Genomic DNA, 26,805 nt, shown 5'->3' with positions numbered 1-26,805 from the left:
CCTCTGAACTGTCTTCTGGTAGCAGCACCCTGGTCTTGGAGTAGGACTGGAAAGAGCAAGGAAGGTCCTGAACAGAGGATCAGAGTATTGGACAGGTCACCAAGGCTGGGATCAGATTCAGGGCAACAGAAGTGGAAGCTGAGTTGTCAGATACAGATTATATATTTTCAAAGCATTATAGTTTTTAAAATATGTCAATGCATATTATATATTTAAGAGAAGTCTTTTTTTTTTTAATATCTTGCTATAAAAATGTGTACTATCATGTAACTAGATTCACCTGCCTTTTGGAGTTACATGAAGATCGACTCATTCCTCAACTTGTTTATAAACTTCAGTGTCTTCCTCAGGATTTCTGGGAAAGTCCTAAGGGCAAGTTCCTAGTCATTTCTAGTTGTCGCCTCCTACTTCTGCAGAATTAGTTGTTTGGGGGTCATTTTGCACCATCATGAAGGCAGTCTCTATTATTCAATATATAGACCCAGTTGTGGCTTAAGCCCCTTTTCTTTTTTAGATTTATTTTTTTATTTATTTCTCTTCCCTTCCCCACCCCCAGTTGTCTGCTCTCTCTGTCCATTCACGGTGTGTTCTTCTGTGTCCGCTTGGATTCTTGTCAGTGGCACCCAGAATCTGTGTCTTGTTTTGTTGTGTCATCTTGCTGGGTCAGCTCTCTGTGTGCGGCACCATTCCTGAGCAGGCTGCACCTTTTTTGCGCTGGGCGGCTCTCCTTATGGAGCGCACTCCTTGCATGTGGGGCTTCCCTATGCAGGGGACACCCCTGTGTCGCCACTCCTTGCGTGCATCAGCACTGCATGTGGGCCAGCTCATCACAAGGGTCAGGAGGCCCAGGGTTTGAACCTTGGACCTCCCATGTGGTAGGCAGACGACCAATCCTCTGGGCCAAATCTGCTTAAGCCCCTTTTCTTTTTTTTTTTTTTTTTTTTTTATTGACATTGTAATAATATTACATTAAAAATATATATGTGAGGTCCCTTTCAACCCCACCCCCCCACCCCACCTCTCCCCCCCCCCAACAACACTCGTTCCCATCATCATGACACATCCATTGGATTTGGTAAGTACATCTTTGGGCACCTCTGCACCTCATAGACAATGGTCCACATCATGGCCCATACTCTCCTCCATTCCATCCAGTGGGCCCTGTGAGGATTTACAATGTCCGGTGATTACCTCTGAAGCACCATCCAGGGCAGCTCCATGTCCCAAAGACGCCTCCACCTCTCATCTCTTCCTGCCTTTCCCCATACCCATCGTCCACCATGTCCACTTTTCCCAATCCAATGCCACCTCTTCTATGTGGACATTGGATTGGTTGTGTCCATTGCACCTCTATGTCAAGAGGAGGCTCAGATTCCACCTGGATGCTGGATGCAATCCTCCCACTTTCAGTTGTAATCACTCTAGGCTCCATGGTGTGGTGGTTGTCCTTCTTCACCTCCATCTTAGCTGAGTGTGGTAAGTCCAATAGATCAGATTGTAGGTGCTGGAGTCTGTTGAGGCTCAGGACCTGGCTATCACATTGTCAGTCCAGAGATTCAAATCCCCTAAATATATCTTAAACCCCAACATTAACTGCACCTCCAGCACATTAGCATGAAAGTCTTATGAAGGGAGATCCCATCTGAGTCCAGATTCATCACACATAAACACCATTTCCAAAGAGGGGCCATCTGCCCTGGTAGTTAACCCCATCGGCCATGACCATAACTCCCATGGGTCTCTTTAGCCCTCAAAGGAACCAATATCTGGGGGTCGTATCTGCTTTATCTGTCTCTCTGACTCTGCTCAGTTGTGCATGAGGGCAATCCTTCTGCCAGCCTCCAGACTCTTTTTTAGAAACTCGTAGCCATATAAACTCATTTCTCCTTTCCATTTCCCCCTTACTTTAGGTCAAACAGCATTTTAAAGTCATGTTATTTTATGTAGACATGGATATTCTGCTGATCCGCATTGAACCTTCCGTATAAGGTCATTTTCCAGTTGCATCATCAGTTGGTAGTTGATAGTGGTCCCTCGTTGCCAGGGAGGCTCATCCCCGGGTGTCATGTCCCACGCTGGGGGGAAGGCATTGCATTTACATGCTGAGTTTGGCTTCGAGACTGGCCACATTTGAGTAACATGAAGGCTGACAGGAGGAAATTCCCAGGCACAATGTTGCTCTAGGCCTTGTTCTTATTTTAGGTTTATCAGCTCACAAGCATAGTCATTAGCATCAGGGGCTCACTATTGAACCCTCACTCCCTCCCGGTCCCCGCCGCTGTACCTGGGAGACTGTCGCTGCTCCCCTAGGGACCACAACAGAGCACCACTGGCCTGGAACCCAGTACCCCCCCTGCTGTGGTTTTTAATTGTTGCCACTATGAGTATATCCAAACATTACCATGCACCCTGGACATATGTTCTGTACAGCTCCCTGTCAGCCATATATCACCTGTCATTGGTATCCCATACCAGTATCCCTCCATTGCCATTGTTGAAACACTCTGTGATCCAGAACTCCCCGAAATTTGAAGCCCAATATAATGTCATGGTCCCTTACTAGGGAATGGCATATAGCGATGGGTTTAAAGGATAGATAAAGAACTTGGATAAAGTTAGATAAAGGACTTAGATAAAGAATGTTGACTTGAAAAAATTCCACATCCTATCTTTTTCTTTTTTTTTCTTTTTTTTTTTTCCCCCTAATTATTCAGCTTTTCTTCACAGGAGTCCTAGACCACAGCAATGCATATATATAATATACAGCACTCCCACACATCCACCAGAAAACCTTTTCCCTTCCACAGTGATACTCTTACGCCCTATTCATATCATATTTACTTAAAGTGATGTACAGAGTCTGAGACATTAGCTTTCTAACAAGGTGACATCTGTGCTTACATTATGGTGCATACTTTAGGATACACAGTTCTTTACATTTTTAGTTATCCTATGTTTTACATTATGGTTTACATTATCAGTCTGTCATCTCCTATATGTTATGGTGTAATATTACATGTTTTATATCCATCCTTGTGTACTCTCAAGAAACTCCTCTCTTACCCCCCATTTACTTTGGTTCCACACATTTAACGTCCATTTTCCCTTCCACCTTGGTGCCCACAGTGACAGCCAACCTCCGTTTCCTGAGGAGCCACTTCCAGAGATAGATGGAATAGTGTTCAGGGCCTAACTTGCTCAACTGCCCCAATGCCCTGGGAGCCACCCTTTCTCTCGAGGGATACAGTTCCCTCTATTTGATGGCATTAGTCCTCCCCAGGATGTGAAGCCCCTTTTCTTGATTCCTTCTACACACACCCCCAACACTCCTACTCCCACCCCACCCCTGTGCGCTGTGTGAGTCATCCAAGGCCATTATGGGAATAGCAGGCTTGACTGAAGGTTTGGGGAGGCAAGAAGGTTATATTGCATCCCTGTATATAATGTATGGCAAAGAAATGTCATCCCTGCTTTTAAAAGTTCCTCACTATCCTGGAAAACTGTTTCCATCTCTCCTCTCCTCTCTGACACCCAAAGTCCACTTACTTTCTCATGCCCTCAGGTCTTGCCTCCCACCCCAAGAGGCTTATCTGCTCTTAGACCCAGAGAGGAGGGGTTCCAACTCTGGGGCCCCAACTACTCAATTCTGATATTACAGCACAAAAACAGTCACAGATAATATGTAAATAAATGGGCATGGCTGTTATCCTAGAAAACTTTTTTTTACAAAAACAGCAGCAGCCTGATTTGGCCCATGAATTGTGGTTTGCGGACCACTGTTCTGGAACACAGAACAGGTACCCGAGACCGCAGAATTCCCTGCCACAATGGCTCAGCCCTCTTCCCCAGATGGACCTCCCAAGCTGGACCTCACTGCCCAAGTGCACACATCTAGGTCTGAGAGGTGGCCAGGGGGCCACTGTGGGCAGGGGTGTGTTCAGAGCTTGACTGTGAAGCTGAGCATCCCCACCTTTGTGCAAGAGGTCCCTCTAAGTAGGGATTGGAATTGGGGGGTAGGAAGAAATGGAGTTTTCCTGGGCCAGGAGCCAGGGCTGGGTTCCAGCTCTGCCCAGAACACTCTGTTCTGGCTCAGAACTCTGAGGAGTCTGAGAAGTCCAAATTCAAACTTGGCTTTCAAGATGGTTAAGAAGGAATATTTGTCAAGGTAGGAGGCTAGAACAAATTTCATTTAACAGTTTGTTAACTTGATTTAGAATCTTTAAATGTTTAGACATATAGTATGTGGGCCACCTTTGTAATTTTAGACAGGTTCCACAAATATCAAAGAGTTTTCCTGAGCAAAGATTTCATTTCCATTATAAAAAGGAATCCTGATTTAAATATTTTTTTTCACTCTGCTACAATAATATATTTCTTTTTCAGCTCTGAACATTCAAGGTCAACACCAGATGAGAGCCAGTATGATTTGACCTTAAATCCTGAGCATGGGGCTTCTTTCATTCCTCCTGCCCAAGTTCAGGCTCTGTTGGAGTGACAAACAGGGAGGGCTAAATCACCTAGTGGGGCCCTGAAGTTCACCTGTGGGGAAAGCTGTTTGTCAAGGTCAGGAACCTGGCAGAGTCTGATAGACCCAAACTATGGCAAAAATCAGTTGTTTTAAAACCCAAATTTCTCACAGCAAGGCCGACTAAAAATGGAACTATCAGAGTTTGAGCTCGCCCTGAGAATAAAACTCATGTGAAGAAGACACAATAGGGATAACGAGCTTTACGTCAGCTCTGGAGCTGTTAGGCTGGGAGGCTGGAAAAGGAAGGGCTTTTCCCTGGTGTTGCTCTCAGCCATCTGTTTTGAACCGTGCCATCAGCTTCCCATCGGAAAGGTCGGAATCGGTGTGTGGGTAGAGCCTAATGTTGGCTCCACATGACTCGTTAGCTGCAGCTGCTCTTGGCTTGGTCACGCCTGGGTGTGCACCCAGGACCCTCAAAGGCTCTGCGCAGTATGGTAATTAGCCATCTGCTGCAGCCTTTCCAGGACTGGCTGATCACAGAAAGAAGCCAGGAAGCTCTGGACAACAGCAGAAGCAGAGGTGTGAGGAGGCACCTCAGGCCACTGGCCCCCTTCCACCCCCCTGGACCCCCAGTCCTTCCTTGGACTAGGAAGCTTGAAGGTAACTGGCCCAGCACTCCACACGAGCTCTCATTTCTTGGGACCCCCAGGGAAAATGCACAAAGAATCGCCCCACTGATGTGTACAGCTGTCACCCATACAAAGAGAGGAGCTGAGTGAGTCTGCGGAGACAATGGAAACACTTTCTGTTTCGTGAGGGGGCAGAAACACCATTTGTGTGAGAAATCACTTTTCCTTTGGGAACTTGGCAACAAGAGATAGCACGATTGGCCATTCTTAGATTATCACTTATTACTGGAACCCCAAAATCTGACCTGTATATCTAAATATATTAGCCCCTGATTGGTGGTAGCTACTGAGCCTAAAATTATTTATGGGGTTTGTGTGTGTGTGTATAAGTATATAGACGTACATTTGTGCAATTATTTTGAGATCTACAAATACCCATTGGCAGAAACGTTGTCTTGTATAAACATAGGATGGAACTTTCATTTTATGTAGGTGGGGATGTGCATATATAAGCTCTAGAATAGCTCTAAAATATATAAATACATCTTTATACATATCTATGTGGTATGTATATTTTAAGTTTTTTTTGAACTTTAAATATACACAAATGTTTACAAAAATATAGAACTACATCTGCATGGGTCAGGGAAAAGCATGAAGCGCCCAGGACTTGGAATTGGCTCCAGCCCCAGTTCTGCCTCACGGCACGTACATGGTTATACTCATGCGAGGGGCATGTGTGGCAGACTCTTAGCTGGGCTTGATTGAGAGCTTTGTTAGTGCTCCTGGTGGGTACTAGAAATATAAGTACGGAGTGGTGGGGATATGAAGGGAGGTAGCAAGAAGCTGGAGGCCAGAGCTAGCACTGACACATAATTGTTCGTGCAAGGTTAGAGGAGTGTACAGATACACTGGCAGCACAGAGAAGTAGCCCAGTCCACCGGGGAGAACAGGGGAAGGAGTCACAGCACAGTTCCCTTGAGCCTTTTCTCAGATGCACAAGAAATTAAGGGGTGAGGGAAATGTTTCAAGATTTAGAAATAGCATCTACCAAGGCTTAAATGCAAGGAGTATCCTGGTGATGGCACATTGTCTGGGGTGGTTGGAGCTTGGGGTGATGGAGATGAGGTCACCAAGGTGGATGGGAGTCCACCTTGAGAGCCACCGAATTGAGCGAGGGCTCTATCCTATGGCCAGTGGCGAGCCACCAAAGGGTTTTAGGCAGGGAGTTGTGAAATCAGACTTAGGTTTTGGAGAGGTCTGTCTGGCAGCAGAGGGAGAGACTGGAAGCAGAGGGTTATAAGGAGGCCAGACAAGAGACTATGGTGGCAGAGGCAATGGAGATGGAGAAAATAGCCTCATGGGAGGACTTTGAGGCATTTGAATGCATGGGCTGAGAGAGAGGAAACAAAGATGACTCTGATTCTAGCTTGATTAGTTGGGTAGAAGTTTATGCCCTTAACCAAAACAGAGAAGATAGTAAGAGGGGTAGCTCTGGGTGGCTGGGGGTTCTGTTTTGGACAATTCCTTCGAGGTGGCCACAAGTCACGAGGATAGAAACATCTGTTAGTGGAAAGCTCTGGGTTCTGGGCTTCTAGGTTCTTGGCTCATAAAAGAATTTAACGACATGCCACAGGGCAGGCAAGGGAGTTAAGAGTTTATTAACAAGCAAGAAAGCAAGAAAAGTGCATGGTCTGAGGCATGGACCACGGGCGTACTGCAGAGTGAGATGCATGCGTGGGGCCTCAGGTCAGGGCTTTTTAAAGTCTTTCTTCCTTCCCCTTCATGACATTGGGAAGGGGCCCCAGCTCTTTGCTATTCTGATTGGTTGCTCCACCTGTTAGCCCTCAGGGGGCCAATGGGAGGTCTTTTATTTGAAGGTGTCATGGGTTTCCCCCTGACTCCAAGCAGGACTCTTCGTTCCAAATGGAATGCTAGTGCCCAGGGTCTTGCAGGATCTTTCCAGCAGTCTTCCCCTCAGGAGGTTTCTAGGTGGGGTTTCATGGCCATGTGGTCTGCTGGGCATCAGCCACCTTCCCTTTTCATTCTACTAACGTGCTTCACATCTAGAGTGGAGTGACAAGAACTTACACACTTGCATGCACACTTGCACACTTCTGCACACACACACTCACACACTAAGGGTAACTGGATAGGAAGTATGAGGAACCCACACCAGGAAAAGACCAACAAATCCTCAGATGACCTGGCCCCTGCCCTCCCCGCCCCACACACACACCTCTTCTTTCTCCCTGGCAGCTCACCCTGCACCAGCCACGCTGACCTTTTTGCTCTCTGGAACAGGCCAAGACACTTCCCATCTTATGGCTTGAGTTCTAGCTGTTCCTTCTTCCTGAAACAGTCTCCCCCAGATATCCATTTCACTAACCTCTTTCATTCAAGTCATCGCTCAAATCTCACTGTCCCAGCCTCGCAGGATCCCAATCTCTCTTCTTCATCTCTAGTTTCTTATATTTTAAATAAACTTAAATTTAAGCCAAGTATTTATAGTTTGTTTCCTCCATGAGCATATAAGCTATACGAGGGCAAGGATCCTTGTAAGTTTTGTTCACTGATTCATCCCAAGCCCTTTGGTACATGGTAACCTCACAATCAAATTTGTTGAGTGAATGAATCCTAAAGTGAATCCACTTTAAAATAAGGACCAGGGAAGCAGACTTGGCCCAGTGGATAGGGCGTCCGTCTACCACATGGGAGGTCCGCGGTTCAAACCCCGGGCCTCCTTGACCCATGTGGAGCTGGCCCATGCACAATGCTGATGTGTGCAAGGAGCCCCGTGCCACGCAGGGGTGTCCCAGCGTAGGAGAGCCCCACACGCAAGGAATGCACTCCATAAGTAGAGCCGCCCAGCGGGAAAGAAAGTGCAGCCTGCCCAGGAATGACGCTGCACACACATAGAGATGATGAAACAAGATGACGCAACAAAAAGAAACGTAGATTCCCATGCTGCTGACAACAACAGAAGCAGACAAAAAGAAGAACACACAGCACATGGACCACAGAGAACAGACAACTGGGGTGGAGGGCAGGGGGAGGGGGGCGGGGGGAAGGGGAGAGAAATAAAAAAATAAAAATATTAAAAATATTAAAAATATTTAAAAAATAAGGACCAAAACTGGATTGAGAATTTGTCTGTAAAAAGAGAAACAAAAGCTATAAGTATATTTTGACATGTATGTCACACAACGTAGGTTATAACTATTATAATTCTTAAAGCAAAGTATGAACCAGGTGCTAGTTGTTTGGCACATAATTTTTCTGACAATACTGTATGATAGTATGATACAATTTAGACCAATTTCTGTTTGACTTTTTCAGTGTGATGATAGAAAATATTAGTTTTTATAGATGCTGTTGAGGCTTTATCAGTTTTCCCAAGGACCTCTCTCTCTCTCAGTAGGTATGAGTTACAATCCATATACAGTGAAATGCACTTAAGGGTTCATTCTATTAGTTCTGACAAATATATATCGAGACAGAACATATCCATTACCCCAGAAAGCTCCCTTGTGCACCTTCTCAATCAGCACCTCCACCCCAAGCAATCACTGATCTGATTTCCATCACCATAAGTGAGTTTTGCGTATTCTAGAATTGCAAATTAATGTATTCATGTAGTACATACAATAGTCTTGTTTGTTTTCTTATCAGGCTTCTATCACTGAGCATAGTGCATTTATGATCAATCCATGTGGTTGCATGTGTCTTTCGTTCATTTCTTTTTTATTGCCAAGTAGTTTTCTTTCCAAGGACTTTTATCTTTTGAAAGACTCATTCTGCTTTCCTCCTTGTGGATTTTATCAATTGTTAATTGCTCTAATTCTGACAGTGGCTTTGCATGTAGTTCAAGTAGTCTCTTTCACTTTCCTTCATTTATGAAGTTCAGTCCTGTAAGACTTGCCACTTCACTTTGAGATTGATTTCCACTATGTTTGCCTGGGATTGTCAAATATATATCTAACAATGCATGAGAAACTGACCAAAAAAGTGTTTAACAAGATCTGTGTGGTTAGGCATTACTAGTTTAAAAGAAAAAAGAGGATGTTGGAGTCGGGCTGAATTTTATAAGTGGTTAGTTTATGAATACTTTCATGTTTTTATTGCTTTCGTTCAACAAAGCAATCTTATAAAACAGGGACCAGGATAATGAATACTCTCCTGTCCCCATGTGCTTATGTGTATTTGTGTGCTTGTGAGTGTGTGTCTGCAAGTGTACACAACATATACAAGTTCTCTGCCTGGAAATTACAGAATCACTGTGCGTCCACCTTCACTAGCTTGTTACTGTCCATTTGAAACTATAAACTTGCAGAAAGCAGGTGCCAACTATTTCTCTGATTCACAATAATCTATTTGATTGAGCCACATGAAATCGTTAATATTTGAGTTTCTCTGATCTCTAAAACAAGCAATTTTATATGGTTTAATGCAGTAATGTTATACTGCAAGTTGCCACCCATTAGTGGGTAACAAAATCAATTCACTAGATTGGGCTCAGCATTCTTTTTTTAAATGAAATATACAAGAATAGAAAATACCAGAGGGCATCTCATGTTGTAAGACTAGGTATTGTTTTAAAATAATGTATAATATATCATATCAGTTAGGATATTGATTTGTCTGCTTTAACCGAGGTGAAACAGGAGAGGTTTGTTTCACTTTCCTGTAAACCTGCATTTGTAGGCTGTGCAGAGCAGTAGGTTGCCCTGTTCCAGGCAGCCCTGCAGGTACCCAGGGCCCTTCTATCTGGTTGCTCCTCCGTCTCCTGGGTGCTGTCCTTGTCCACCTGCTTGAAGCTGGTTCATCTTCATTCCACCCAGGAGAGAGAACACAAAGTGCTACCACGCCTTCATTCCAGCCTGCATCAAGGGAGAAAATGCAAAGAGAGGGCAAGCAGTTTTCTTTCCAAGACAACATGGGCGCAAAGGTCAGCTCTGCAGGAAATCCAGTGGCCTCGATTTAGTTGCATGACTACACCAAGATACAAAAGGTGTTGGGAAACCAATAAGTGAGCAAAGTCAAATCTGGATAGCTCTGAAATCTGCCTTCCTCCCCCTTTTGGTAACTAAGGAGACAGCTGGCTCAGCAGGACTGAATTAACTCAGTGGAAGGACAGACTACTATCAATTGCTGAACTCTAGAACTTCTCCTTTCCACCAGGGAACTTCCTGGTTACACCCTCACACGAACGTTCGTTGCACCTTGATCCTATAAATGTATAGTGCATGGGAGGTGGGCCATCCCTACCAGAAATGGACCAGAATGAGAGGTTCAGCTATGCTGACCTAAGCAAGCCTCTTTGGGGTTCGTAAGCGTTCTGCTCATCTGTCTTTGCAAGCTTGTCTGTACCATATGGTAGTACATATATAAGTAACTGCTCCTGGGATTATGGTTAAAAATAAATAGAAAATTCCTAGATAGCGGGTCTAACTGATACCTCATGTACAAATGACCAAATTATTAATGTTTCATCCAAACACTTCTGCCTGGCTTCCCCTGCTTGAATTAGGTATCTTTAAGTTAATAAAGGAGAATCAAATAAATCAATTCTTGTCTTCTAGTGATGTGGGCTATGGGTGGGAGGCTCTTTGTCTCTTCAGAGATAACCTAAACTGTCTGACTTGTGGGTGTGAAACGGTAAGAGGCTACAGTCCTGCCCTTGGTGACAATGGCCATGACTCCAGTCCCAGGAAACAGTTTAACAATGCAAGGTCTATAAACTTTAAGTATTTAGGGGAAATGCAAACCAAATATGCTAAAAGCTTATCTAGAATGTATGAAGTCCATGCTAAAAGCTTACCTAGGATGTGGAAGATATATATGCTAATTCAAGCCAATTGAGAACTGAAACAAAGGGACCATTTGGCCTTTCCTCTCTGTATAAAAGGGATTCAAAAATCTTGTTCCGGGCTCGGAATTGAAACAGAAATCTCCTGAGTCCGGCCGGCCGTGAATAAACCATTTTTCCCTTCTCAAAATCATTCCTGAGTCCTGTCCTCTCTATACACAAATAATTGAACCTCTCAAATTCTACAACACTAGGATAGTTCTACAAATTGCACAATCAAGCAACTGTAAACATTTTGACACATTTGCCTCATCACTCTCTCTGTATTATTATTGATATTGTTCTGAATCCACTTTGAACATTGCAGACATTGCCCTTTTATCCCTAAATGCTTCAGAATGTATTTCCTGAGAACAAGGACATTCTCTTACAGAACAACAATAAAATTACCAAATTAAAGAAATTTAAAGTTGATACAACACCATTACATAACAGTCTATTTTCAAATTTTGCCGAGTGTCTCAAAAACGATTTTAATGGCAATCCCCAAACCACCCCATATCCAGGAGCCAATCCAGGATCACACATAACATTTCATTGTCTTGTTTGTCAGTTTTTAGAATTAAACTTTCAGATCCTGTGCTGCTCTCTACAGTCTTTGGGCTCCTTTCTCTCCTAGAGTTCTTGAATACCACAAGGTATTCTTCTTATGCAGGTAATCAGCAGAATAACATTGGAAGGTCATAACTAAGTTACAACACAGTCGGAGCAAGCCTCGAGATACAGTCAGAATTCAATCAGATTTTATTTTAATATCTGTATATGGTGTGGCTCTATGAAGTAGGGCATGAATTCCGTGAAGTCCAAAGGTCTTTAGAGCTGCCAGGAAGACATTTGAATATCTAAAGAACCAACCAAAGGCAAAATCCAAACAAAGCTATCTCAGTCTGGATAGCAATTAACTTTTTCGGGTAGATTAGAGAGTTAGGTCATCTGTAACTTAACCACACCCTTCTTTAAATTCTGGACTCTGAAACATTACTATGCAAAGAGGCTTCTGCAGGTACTGGAACCAGGAGCAGACTTGTCCCCCAGGTCTGCAGCTCCAGTGCTTGAGCCTCAGCCAGTGTCTCTGGCCTATGAACAACTCCAGCTAAGATTTGCAGGGATGGGAACTCCAGAATTGTTTAGAATGATGTATTTGATTCCATAGTGGAAACTGAGATTTATAATTATGTAGAGAGGAAATATATCAAATTAAAATATTAGAAATACTCTGTGCATTTGGTATTTTAAGTACTAGTCATACTTAAGAGAATTTAGGACTTTAGAGTACCTCACAGTATCTTATGGGTCTAATGTAAAATATACAATTGAGCAAATGAATTTAGCCTTATGATTTTAGATTGAAATTTTGCTAATTTTGTTACCAGTATTGGAACAGTCAAAAGAACCTAAGATTCACCGTATTTACAAGATTAATTTAACATTAGATTTAGAAGACATAAGGTTTTGGGAAAGCATATTAGTCAGAGAATTGTAGCTCTTCAAAGGAAATGAAATACATTAAATGCATAAACATACTTGAAATATTTAAAGGGGTTTAATTTACTGAGTTTGTAAATAATATGAAACATAATGAAAGTTCCTTTCAAAGTGATTATTAAAACTTCCTAGAGTAATACAGAGAATATTAACATCTATAACCTAAATGTAAAAAAGCTTAATAACTAGGTTTTTAATTGTATACTTTTAATAATTTATATATTAATTTTTAAAAATAAAGTAACTTTTGTGTAATCTTCTCAGTTCTCAAAAGCCGTCCTCAGAGGCACTGAAATCCCACATTTACAGAGGTCGTCTCCTTGCTAGAAACAAGTTGGGGCTGTTGCCAGCCGGAAGCTTCAAGTAGTGGCTGACATTTTGCTGGATACTGTTTCGCTTGGCAGGAGCAGAACTGCTCTCTTGTGGCTCACAGAAGAGTCTAACTGCAGAGAGCCCAGAGCCTTCTCCATTGGGAACATGGCCAACTAGGGCTTTCATTATTTGGGTGACTTCAGCCTTTGGAAATATTTGTCCCTCTGCCTTTCCTTAAGTGCTTTCCGACTGGTCAAGAAGGACAAGTTTATAATTTTAGCTATTTCTGATTGAGATAAAGCTAAATCAGACCTTTCCTGGTTCTCTACCATATTTTCCTTTCTGACATAACTTTATTAAAAAGCACCATCTGCTTTTACTGTTTTATGTTTGCTTCTATAAAGTGATAGATATTGACCACTGCCCAACCTCAGGAACATTCTGGGTTGTTCTGTTCACTCCCACCTTGGCCATGGGGTGAAGTCTTCTCTTGAACACCCATCCCACATAAGGTGTTCAAGTCCCTTGACCCAGGTCTAAGACTGTTGGATGCAGATGATGAAGCCATAGAGATGGGTCAGTGGGCTTGGTCCTAAGAGAAGAGCGTCACTTCTCTTTGTTCATGGCCATGTGTTCAATGGCGGCAGTTTTTCTGCAGGTTACACACCTTAGCTGTGTAACTGAAGCAGGCTAATTAGGGAATCAATAGACGGATCTGGAACCTGGCAGAAAAACCCACGCTGTTAAACACGTATCCTTCAGTATCCCCAAGATGCCAGATTCTCCCATTTGGAATGAGATTAGCCTGGAGAAGCTCCAGATATTCTTATAGGGCCTTATCATTGGGCCCTCCCAGAGAACTGATGGGTGGGGTAATCAATTAAAGCAGCAAAGAGCTAGGACTCCTCCCCTGTCATTAGCAAATGAGCAGAATAATTAATGGTTCAAAAAGCAAGCACAAAGGCAGAACTGACCCTATCTTGCCTTTTGACCCCTGCTCTTGCCTCCCCCCCATTCTGGCCTTCTTTGTCCTCCACTCCCACCCCCACCTCGGAACAACACATAAGTAAAACCTGGGCATTTGTAATCTATAATAGGGAATTGTAGACTGTAAATCAGCCCTCTATACTTTTCAGCCCTTTTCCTCTCTACCTGGGACCCATGATCTGTTATTTTCTTCCATTTCTCTTCTCACTATTCCTTAATAAATTACTGGCCTAACTAACCTGGCTTGCTCTTGAAATTTATTTCTTGTAGCTTCGCCAAGAACCTGGAGAAAATCCAGCTATATAACCACAGGTAAGTCACAGACATCCCCAGGCCTCACTTTCCTCATCGGTAAAATGGGATTTTTTGCAGTTCATTTCTCAGAGGGTTGTTGTGAGGATTAAAGAGGAAAATATTTTAAAAGTGCTTAAAACAGGAGGGGGGGTAAGATGACATCTGAGTGAGTGCACCTCATAATCTCTCCTGCAAAGAAGTGGCTGAGTAGGGCCGGAGTCCTGCTGGACTGGGTGTTTCAGGTGCTTGCAGGACAGGAGGTGTCTGGACATCGATGTGGTGAGACAGTGACAGAAGAATTCTTGCGAGAGGTCCTTTTTCATTTATTTAGTTTTTTTTCTCTTTTTCTTTTTCTTTCTTGTCCCCCCTTTTCTTTGCCCCCCTTTTCTCTTCTCTTTTCTTTTGTTTTCTTTTTCTTCTTTTTTATTTTATTTTCTTTATATAATAGGTTCTGCAGGGAGAGCTTCACATTTGCCATATTTCCTCATCCTCCATTTCCTCTGTCCTGTGTGTACTGATTTTGGCCACCTACACTATCCCCTTTCCCCTACATCTTTCTATCCTCCATCATCTACTGTTTCTCTTACATTCCACCTCCCTTTCTTTGGCCCCCAAATTGTCTGACTTTTTATTTCTAATACCTTTGTTCTGTTTTCTGTCTTCTATCCACTCTTGATATTATTGTTTTTCTTTTCTCTTTCCCTCTCTCATGAAAACACTGGCCTTTTAATTCATACTATATTCCTCCCTATATTCAGTTGGCTGTCTCATTATAGGTACTCTACTTACTGCTATAATTCTACACAACTTACATGAGTCTAATATCCACTCTTCTAGATCTCACATTGTTACTCTGTTAAGATTTATTACCAATACTACTTTATGCATTTTCTTTTCTTACTCATTTTGCTTTCCCTGGCCCAAATATTTTCCTTCAAAGTCAACTTAGCCAGCAACAAGAAAATAGAGTAAGAAGAACAAAGTGGCAAAGAGAAGACATAACACTTACACATGAACAACAACTAATTAATCCCCAAGACTAGAAAAAGAAGCTAAGGAACTGATTAAACCCACCAAGATAAAATGATGACCAGACAGCAACAAAAAACTACAAACCAAACCAATAATCAGGAAAACATAGCCGAATCCAATGAACAAACTGAAAACCAGGAAGAGGAGCAGAACATCGGACAAGTAATTAAAGATCTCAAAACATATTTTAGAGACCAACTTAAAGAAGTAAAGGAAGAGATTAACAATATAAAGAAAACACTTGGAGAGGAAATTGCAGGCATACACAAAAAGATAACAGATATGGTGATGAACATCACAGTTCAAGAAATCAAAAATACACTCTCAGCAAATAGCAGCAGATTAGAAGAGGCAGAGGAGAGAATTAGCAACATGGAAGACAGTGCATCTGAAATCAAACTGATGGTAGAACTGATCAATAAAAAGATAGAAAAAATCCAGCTGGGACTTAGGGACCTGAATGACAATGCAAAATGCACAAACATATGTATTATAGGCATCCCTGAAGGAGAAGAGAAGGGAAAGGGGACAAAAGGGGTGTTGGAGGAAATAATGGCTGAAAACCTCCCAAAATACTGAGAGAGATGGATGAACATGTTCAGGAAGCACAACGCACCCCAAACACCATAAATCCCAACAGGCCTACCCCAAAACATATACTTGTCAAATTATCCAATACTCAAGACAAAGAGAAAATTCTAAAGGCAGCAAGATAAAAGAGAACCATCACATACAAGGGAGGCTCCATAAGACCAAGTGCTGACTTCTCATCTGAAACCATGGAGGCAAGAAGGCAGTGGTATGATATAGTCAAGGTACTAAAAGAAAAAAATTTCCAACCAAGAATACTCTAGCCAGCTAAGCTAGCATTCAAAAATGATGGAGAGTTCAAAATATTCACAGATAAACAGAAATTGAAAGAGTATGCCAACAAGAACCCTGCCCTTCAAGAAATACTAAAAGGAGTTCTGCAGGAAGAAAGAAAATAACAGGAGAGGCAGAGTTGGAGGAGAGTGTAAGAGCAACAAAAAAAGACAAAAAGAGAAGGAAACAAACAAACAAAATATGACAAACACAAGTCCAAACAAAATATGGCTAACATAAATAATTCCTTGAAAGTAATAACACTGAATGTCAATGGATTAAACTCACCTGTCAAAAGATTCAGACTGGAAGATTGGATAAAGAAATATGACCCATCTATATGCTGTCTATAAGAAACACATCTTAGACCCAGAGATTCAAGGAGGTTGAAAGTGAATGGCTGGAAAACAATCTTACAGACAAACAATAATCAAAAAAGGACAGGAGTAGCTATATTAATATCAGACAAAATAGACTTTAAATGAGAAACAATTGTGAGAGACAAAGGTGGACACTACATATTAGTGAAAGGGATAATCTTTCAAGAAGAACAAACAATCACAAATATTTATGCTCCTAACAAGGGTGCCTCCAAATACATGAGGCAAACACTGGAAAAACTAAGTGAAAGAATAGATGCCTCTACAATTATAGTGGGAGACTTTAATACACCATTATCAACTTTGGACAGAACATCTCAAAAGAGAATCAATAAAGAAACAAAAACTTTGAACAGTATATTAGAGGAGCTGGACCTAATAGACATATACAGATTACTACACCCTAATATAGCAGGATATACATTTTTCTCAAGTGCACATGGATCATTCTCCAAGATAGATCATATGCTAGGCCACAAAGAAAGGCTCAATGAATTCAGAAAGATTGAAATCATACAAAATAATATCTCTGACCACAGTGGAGTGAAACTGGAAATCTGCAAGGGCCAGAGGCCCAGATTTCACACCAAGATATGGAAATTAAACAGCACACTCTTAGAAAAACAGTGAGTCAAAGAGGAAATCTCAAAAGAAATTAATAACTACCTCAAAACTAATGAAAATGATAACACAACATACCAAAACTTATGGGATGCAGCAAAAGCAGTACTGACAGGGAAATTTATAGCCATAAATTCATACATCAAAAAAGAAGAAAGAGCAAAAATTGAAAAACTAACTGCACATTTGGAGGAATTGGTAAAAAAAACAACAAAGTAATCCCACAGGAAGAAGAAAGAAAGAAAGAACAAAGATAAGAGTAGAACTAAATGAAATAGAAAATAAGAAAGCACTTGAAAAGATAAACAAAACCAAGAGCTGGTTCTTTGAGAAGATCAATAAAATTGACAAACCCTTAGCTAGACTAACAAAGAAAAACAGAGAGAAGATGCAAATACACAAAATAAGAAATGAGAAAGGAGATATCACCACTGACCCTACAGAAATAAAGATTATCAAAAGAGGATACTTTGAAAACCTATATTCCAACAAAAATGATAATTCAGAGGAAATGGACAAATTCCTAGAAACACATAAGCAGCCTGTATTGATGAAAGAAGAAATTGATGATCTCAAAAAACCAATCACAAGTAAAGGGATAGAATCAGTCATTAAAAACCTCCCAACTAAGAAGAGCCCAGGGCCAGATGGCTTCACAGGTGAATTCTACAAAACATTCTGGAAAGAACTAACACCAATCTTGCTGAAACTCTTCCAAAAAATCAAAACAGAAGGAACATTACCTAATTCATTATATGATGCCAATGTTACTCTAGTACCAAAGCCAAAACAAAGACACCACAAAAATGGAAAATTACAGACCAATTTCTCTAATGAACCTAGATGCAAAAATCCTCAAGAAAATACTTGCTAACCATATTCAACAACACATTAAAAGAATTATACACCATGACCAAGTGGGATTCATTCCGGGTATGCAAGGATGGTTCAACATAAGAAAATCAATCAATATAATACACCCTATAAACAGATTGAAGGAAAAAAATCACATGATTATATCTATAGATGCAGAAAAAGTGTTTGACAAAATATAGCACCCTTTCTTGATAAAAACACTGCAAAAGATTGGAATACAAGGAAATTTTCTGAACATGATAAAGAATATATAAGAAAAACCCACAGCCAACATCATTTACAATGGTGAAATCCTAAAATCTTTCCCTCTAAGATCAGGAACAAGACAAGGATGCCCAGTATCACCTCTTCTATTTAACATTGTCTCGAGCACTGAGGCAAGAACTAGATATAAAAGGCATTCAAATTGGAAAGGAAGAAGTCAAAATTTCATTATTTGCAGATGACATGATCCTATACATAGAAAACTCAGAGAGGTCTACAACAAAGCTTCTAGAACTCATAAATGAGTTTGGTAAAGTCTCAGGTTATATGATAAAAAATTAGTAGTATTTCTTTACATCAATAATGAGCAAGCTCAGGAGGAAATCAAGAAACAAATACCGATTACAATAGTAAATAAAAAAATCAAATACCTAGGAATAAATTTAACTGAAGATGTAAAAAACTTATACACAGAGAACTACACAACATTGTTCAAGGAAATCAAAGAAGACCTAAATAAATGGAAGAATATTCCCTGTTCATGGATAGGAAGACTAAATATTACTAAGATGTCTATCCTACCAAAACTGATCTACACATTCAATGCAATCCCAATAAAAATCAACGCAGCATTCTTTAATGAACTAGAAAAACTGGCTATGAAATTTATTTGGAAAGAAAAGAGGCCTTGAATAGCCAAAGACATATTGAAAAAGAAAAACAAAATTGGAGGAATCACACTACCTGACTTCAAAACATACTACAAAGCTACAGTAGTGAAAATAGCATGGTATTGGCACAAGGAGAGACACACAGACCAATGGAACCGAATTGAGAGTTCTTATATCGATCCTCATATATATAGTCATATAATATTTGATAAAACCACCAAATCCTCTCAACTAGGAGAGAATGGCCTATTCAACAAATGGTACCTGGAGAACTGTATATCCATATGTAAAAGAATGAAAGAGGATTACTAACTCACACCTTTTGCAAAAATCAACTCAAGAGGGATCAAAGACCTAAATATAAGAGCCAAGACCATAAAGACTTTGGAAAGCAGTATAGGGAAGCATCTACAGGACCTTGTAATAGGAAATGGCTTCATGAACTTCACACCAAAAGCATGAGCAACAAAAGAACAAATAGATAAATGGGACTTCCTCAAAATTAAAGCCTTCTGCACCTAAAAGCAGTTTGTCAAGAAAGTGAAAAAAGAGCCTATACAATGGGAGAAAATATTTGGTAACTACATATCTGATAGAAGACTTATAACCTGCATATATAAAGAACTCCTATATCTCAAAAATAAAAAGACAAACAACCCATTTGAAAAATGGGAAAAAGATTTAAACACTTCTCCAAAGACGAAATACAAATGACTAAAAAGAACATGAAAAAATGCTCCAAATCTCTAGCTATTAGGGAAATGCAAATCAAAACTGCAATGAGATACCATCTTACTCCCATAAGATTGGCAGCTATGAAAAAAAACAGAAGAGTACAAATACTGGAGAGGATGTGGAGGAATGGGAACAGTCATCCACTGCTGGTGGGAATGCAGAAGGATTCAGCCATTCTAGAGGACAGTTTGGTGGTTTCTCAAAAAACTAGCTATAGATTTGCCATATGATCCAGCAATTCTACTGCTGGGTATATTCCCAGTAGAACTGAAAACAAGGACACAAACCAATATATGCCCACCAATGTTCATAGCAGCATTGTTCACTATTGCCAAAAGTTGGAATCAACCCAAATACCCATCAACAGGTGAATGGATAAATAAAATGTGGTGTATACATACAATGGAATACTACTCAGCTTTAAGAACGAATACACTACAAACACACATGATAACATGGATGAATCTTGAGAACTTTGTGTTGAGTGAAGCAACCCAGGCATTGAAGGACAAATACTACATGACCTTACTGATATGAAATAAGTAAACCAAGCTGTCTCAGAGAGCTGGAGACTGGATGATAGGCTTAAAGGGAATTGGGGGTTAGAGGAAGAATGTAAGCTGACACCTACATGGGTGAAATCTATGATAAGCTGGAGGTAAGTATTTGTACAAGAAGGGATAAAATGGGGGCATAGGGTTACCTTTGGGTGGGACTTTGTGGGATTGAGGGGCCCTAGGGATGGGAGGATGGGTAATATTGCCCAAGAAATTGGGGGGAGGGTGGGGGAAATATGAACATAGGAGATTGTCGGGTATTTGATTGAGAGTATAATGCTGTGAAAACTTTTTCAAAAATATAATGAGGAAGGTTACCTGTTTAAGATGTTAAAGGGGATAATCTGACACAAGACAGGCTCCTAGGGAGTGTGTGAGTGCTCATTTTGCCATAGTGGGTTATATCATTGGATAGAGACCCATATAATGAGAGTGAAGGTATACCCACATCCTGGGGAGGACTGATGTTCTCAAATAGAGGGAATTGTATCTCTTGAGAGAAATGGTGGTTCCCAATGCCGTAGGGCAGTTGAGCATGTCAAGCCCTCAGCACTGTTGCAAGTATCTCTGAACATGTCCCTTCAAGCAATGAAAATTGACTTTCACTGTGGGCCTTAAGGGGAGGGGGAAAGAGGTATTGAATAGATGGAATCAAAGTAACTGTGTGGGCAATAGAAGTGTTCCACAAGATTACGCAAGGCTAGATATAAGACATGTTAAATTACACCAAAAATATATAGGGGCTGGTAGGCTAAAATGTAAATCATAATGTAAAATATAGGATAACTAAAAATTTAGAAAATTGTATAGCCTAAAATATAAACCACAATGTAAACCCAAATGTTACCTTATTTGAAAGCTATTATCTCAATATCTGTACCTCAATTTCAGTAAATATAGTATAATATGTAAAGGGATTATTGCTGTGGAAGGGAAAAGGTTTTTATGTTGGGTATGTGGGAGTACTGTATATTGTATATATGAATTACTGTGATCTAAAACTTTTGTGAAGATAAGCTTAATAATTAGGAGGGAAAAAAAGAAAAAGAAAGGACATAGATGCTGAGGAAAAGACGGAAGAAGTTGCCTTGCCAATTTGCATACAAGGTAAAACTTAATACAGTGATGCAAGGCAAAACAGCAAAAACAAAGCTTTTGCATTTTTTCATTCTTTGATACCCCAGTTTATTTTTACCTTAATTTTTCTAAATTAATATGTATTCTATATCTAACCTTTAAAATCACTACTATATTCCATTTTACTATTAATGGAACCTGACAATATATTGGGCTTCATTTTTTAAGAAGTTTTGGATCACAGAGAGGTTCAACAATGGCAGGGGAGGAATACTGGTGTGGGATTTTTTAAAAAAGATTTATTTATTTATTTATTTCTCTCCCCTTCTCCTCCCACCACAGTTTTCTGTTCTCTGTGGTGTCTGTTTGCTGTGTCTTTTTTCTTCGTCCACTTCTGTTGTTGTCAGTGGCACCGGAATCTGTGTTTCTTTTTACTGCATCATTTTGTTGTGTCAGCTCTCCGTGTGTGTGGTGCCATTCCGGGCAGGCTGCACTTTCTTTCGCACTGGGCTGCTCTCCTTACAGGGCATACTCCTTGCGTGTGGGGCTCCCCTACGCGGGGGACACCCCTGCGTGGCATGGCACTCCTTGCGCGCATCAGCACTGCACATGGGCAGCTCCACATGGGCCAAGGAGGCCTGGTGTTTGAACTGCAGACCTACCATGTGGTAGACAGATGCCCTAACCACTGGGCCAAGTCTGCCGCCCTGGTGTGGGATGTTATTGACAGGGGACACATGGTTGGCAGGGAGTTCTCCAGGGCATATATCCAGGATACATAAAAATGTTAGGATATTTTCATAGTGGTTACAATTAAAAACAACAACTGAGGGAGTGCTGTGTTCCTAGCCAGGGGAGCTCTATCACAGTCCCTAAAGGATCAGCAACAATCCCCCAAGTGCAATAGCAAAGACCAAAAAAGAAGGAAGGTCCAACAATGAGCTCTTGATATTAATGACTATGTTTGTAAGCCTGTGCACCTGAAATAAGAACAAGGCCTAGAGCTGCAGGGTGCCTAAGAGTTACCTCCTGAGAACTTCTGTGTTGCTCAAATGTGGCCAGTCTCAAAGCCAAACTCAGCATGTAAATGTGTTGCCTTCCCCCCAGCATCGGTCATGACTCCTGGGGATGAGCCTCCCTGGTGCCAAGGGATTACTACCAAGGACCAGCTGATGATGTAACTAGAAAATGACATTGAATAAAAGGGTCAACTTGGGCCAGCAGAATATCTCATTCTACATATAATACCAGGAGTTAAAAATGCTTTTTGACCTGAATAAAAGGGGGAAATGGAAAGGACAAATGAGTTTATATGGCTATGAGTCTCCAAAAAGAGTCTCAAAAAAGAGCCTTATGCACACCTGAGCTGAGTTCCAGAGACAGATAAAAGTAGATACAACCTCAGGTATTGGTCCTTCTGAGGGCTACAGAGACCCACAGGTTCTATGGTCATGGCAGATGGACTTCAGTGCCATGTCAGTTGGCCCCATTTTGGAGTTTCTGTTTCTGTGTGATGGAGCTGGACTCAGATATGATCTTTGTCCACAAGCCTCTCCTGTTACTTTTATCAGAACTGTAGTTGGTGCTAGGGTTTAGTGTATACCTAGGGGACCTGAATCTTTGGACTGATCATGTGATAGCCAGGCCCTGAGCCTCAACAGACTTGCAACTCCTACTCTCTGGTTTATTGGACTTACCCCACTCAGCAAACATGGAGGTGAAGAAGGTCAACCACCACACCAGGGAGCCAAGAGTGCCTACAACTGAAAGCAAAGGAATTTCATCCAGCATCCATGTGGAATCTAAGTCCCTTCTTGATACAGATGTGGAGTAGACACAACCATTCTAAGGTCCACAGGATGGAGGAATAGAGTATGGATTAGAGTGGACTTACTGATATTCTATTTATGAACTATTGTGATTAGTAATCGAAGAAAATGTGGCATTGATGTGGAGAAAGTGGCCATGGTGGCTGCTGGGGTTAAGGAGTAGGAGGAAGAGATGTGATGTGGGGGCATTTTTGGGGGTTGGAGTTGTCCTGGGTGGTGCTTCAGGGACAGTTACTGGACATTGTATGTCCTCCCATGGCCCACTGGGCGGTTTGTGGGAGAGTGTGGGCTATGGTGTGGACCATTGACCATGAGGTGCAGCGGTGCTCAGAGATGTATTCACCAAGTGCAATGAATGGCTCATGATAATGGAGGAGGTTGTTGTTATGGGGGGAGGGGTGGGGTGAGGGGGGTGGGGGTATATGGGGACCTCATATTTTTTTAATGTAACATTTAAAAAATTAAGACAAAAAAAGTGCTTAAAACAATGTCTGGCAGAGTAATGTCAAGAAACATTAATTGTTTATTTATTTTGGGGTACCAGTTTGGGAGGCTGAACCAGGGACCTCAGAAGCCAGCATTCAACCATTGAGCCACATCGGCACCCCTGAGTTTTGTGGGGGTTTTTTCATTTTTTTTCCTTGTTGGTTTTTGTTTTTTTTTTAGGACCAATGGAAACTGAACCTAGGCCTCCCATGTGGGAACCAGGCACTCAACCACTTGAGCCACATCTGCTTCCCATTAACGATTATTATCATCGGCATCATGGTTATTGTTCCAGGAAGACTTATGCCATGTTAAAACTTTATCCAGGGAAGTGGATGTGGCTCAGGTGACTGGGCCCCTGCCTTCCACATGGGAGGTTGCTGTTTCGGATCCCAGTGCCACCTAAAGAAGGCAATGAGCTGGCATCGATGGGCAGGCATGGCAAGCTGACACAAGAAGAGACACAAGGAGAAAAAAAAACACATAATGAGATACACAACAAAGTAGGTAGCAGAGGTTCCCGTTGTATCCTAAAGAAGACAATGAGCTGATGCAACAGGCAGGTGCAGCATGCTGATGCAATAAGATGATCCTACAAGGGAAGCGGACTTGGCCCAATGGATAGGGCATCTGCCTACCTACCACACAGGAGGTCCGTGGTTCAAACCCTGGGCCTCCTTGACCTGTGTGGAGCTGGCCCATGCACAGTACTGATGTGCGTGAGGAGTGCCATGCCACGCAGGGGTGTCCCCCACGTGGGGGATCCCCACACGCAAGGACTGCACCCCGTAAGGAAAGCCGCTCAGCGTGAAAGAAAGTGCAGCCTGCCCAGGAATGGTGCCACACAAACAGATTGCTGACACAACAAGATGACGCAGCAAAAAGAAACACAGATTCCCATGCCACTGATAACAACAGAAGCGGACAAAGAAGAACATGCAGCAAATAGACACAGAGAACAGACACCTGGCGGGGGGAAGGCGCGAAGGGGAGAGAAATTAAATAAATAAATAAATCTTTAAAAAAAAACTTTATATAAAAAAAAGAAAGCCACAAAGGAGGGAAATCTTGAACCCCTAGTCTGGAGAAGCCAGCAAAAGAAAGCCTTCAGGGAAATCTTTCCAATGGTCTTTTACAGTTAAACTTGTTTTGTAAAAAAAGAAAATTTTAAGTAACTAAGTTCTGTTTCTGTGTCAAACTATTCATATCTGCCAGTTTGCTCAGCATATATCTTCATATATCAGGATGGTAATATCAAATTAACAAATAATTCTTTAAAAAAAATTTTTTTTTTCTGAACTCTTTAACCTGCCAGCCCTCAAGGCCTTCTCTTTGCAAGAGCTCTGAGGGAGGGGCCGGGTTTGGCAGATTAAAACTGTCTTCTTGGGAAGTGGACTTGGCCCAATGGATAGGGTGTCCACCTACCACATGGGAGGTCTGCATTTCAAACCCTGAGCCCCCTTGACCCATGTGGAGCTGGCCCATGTGCAGTGCTGATGTGCGCAAGGAGTGACCTGCCACGCAAGGGTGGCCCTGCATAGGGGAGTCCCATGCGTATGGAGTGCACCCCGTAAGGAGAGCCGCCCAGCATGAAAGAAAGTGCAGCCTACTCAAGAATGGTGCCACACACACGGAGAGCTGACACAACAAGATGAGTTAACAAAAAGAAACACAGATTCCTAGTGCTGCTGATAAGGATAGAAGCGGTCACAGAAGAACACACAGCGAATGGACACAGAGAGCAGACAACTGGGGTTGGGGGGCAAGGGGAGAGAAATAAATAAAAAATAAATCTTTAAAAAAAAAAACCTGTCTTCTAGGCTGGGGAATAAAGTCAGATTTTCCTGTAGTTTCCCATTTTAAACCTTTTAACTGCTTTAAATAAGGGTAATTACTAATCCTATTACCAAATTTCAATAAGTAAAGGAAAAGCCTTAAAAGCTATGAAAAAAAAATCCTTACTAAATTATAATTAAAGAAAAGTATATAATTATATTATATTCCAGAGCCTAGAGGTCAGTGAGCATTTTTTTTTCTTTTTTGAAGATTTATTTTTTTATTTGTTTCTCTCCCCCGCCCCAGTTGTCTGTTCTCTGTGTCCATTTGCTGCATGTTCTTTTGTCTGATTCTGTTGTTGTCAGTGGCATGGGAATCTGTGTCTCTTTTTGTTGCATCAGCTATTCATGTGGGCAGTGCCATTCTTGGGCAGGCTGCACATTCTTTATCACTGGGCTTTTAAAAGTTTTTATTTATTTATTTATTTATTTATTCCCCTCCTTGTGGCTTGTTCCTTTCTTTTGCTGTCTCCTCTGTGTCCACTCACTGCATGTTTTTTCTGTATCTGCTTGTCTCCCTTTGTTGCATCATCTTGCTGTGCCAGCTCTCTGCAGCACACGGGCTGTCAGCTCTCTGCAGAATGCAGGCCAGCCTGCCTTCACAAGGAGGCCCTGGGATGCGAACCCAGGACCTCCCATATGGTAGATGGGAGCCCAGATGATTGAGCCACAGCTGCTTCCATAATTGTAATCTAAGGTAAATTAACCAGTCTATGTAATTGTGTTTAAGTATAAGGAGTTGGAAGAGCATCTGCCAAATTAATGCATTTGAATGGATAGTTCTAAAAAGTCATTATTAATTAAAAATCTAAATTGGTATTAATGGCAAAAAGTAACCTCATAACAATAAAACCTGTCTGGAAGTCAACCTCAATGTGCATATTCAAGTGGTGGTAATGAAAAGTTGCCTTGATTCCATTGGGAGTCTTCAGTTTTCATTTAAAAAATTTTTTTAAAGTGGTTTTTCCTCTACTGCTAAAATAAAATGCCTGTGTAATTAACATCTTCTTGGTAAAAGTGTAACAGTAAAAAGCAAAGTACTAAAAGTTTATTTAATACATAATATATTGCATTAAAAATGTTTGAAAGATATATAAAAATCAAGAAGTAAACTTCAGCATTGTCAAAGTCTCTTGTGCATTCCAACCAGGCATCCAATACATTGCAGGGTACTTCTCCATGTGAGTTATTGGCTAAATTGGTCACTGACCCTTAAAACAATAAAAGTATCTACTACATCTCTGGTCGTGCTCCTGAAGTGGATAGGAACTACCTTGCAGTTTCAAACTCCTGTCGCAGCCAACAGTGGCTCAGTACAGCCAAAAGTACAATGGATATCATCTCCAGACTGGCCCTGTTTCATAGTGCCAGAGAGCGCTATGCACCACGCTGGTAAAATCTACTCCCTAGTTTCTTTCTAGGGTCAATGGTGCTGCAGCTTCTGTGAAGAATATATGAAGTGGAGCAATGCGTACCAGAGTACTGTTAGTAGAACTTAAACACAATTGGCACTATAGCTTGTTCCCATGGAGAAATAACCTGTATGGTATTGCAAACCTGAAGTTTAAAGCTATTAATTGCAACTCAAGAAAAG

Source organism: Dasypus novemcinctus, chromosome 17 (genome assembly GCF_030445035.2).
Source record: "Dasypus novemcinctus isolate mDasNov1 chromosome 17, mDasNov1.1.hap2, whole genome shotgun sequence".
Taxonomy (NCBI): Eukaryota; Metazoa; Chordata; class Mammalia; order Cingulata; family Dasypodidae; genus Dasypus; species Dasypus novemcinctus.
Note: the sequence above shows the minus strand (reverse complement) of the source record.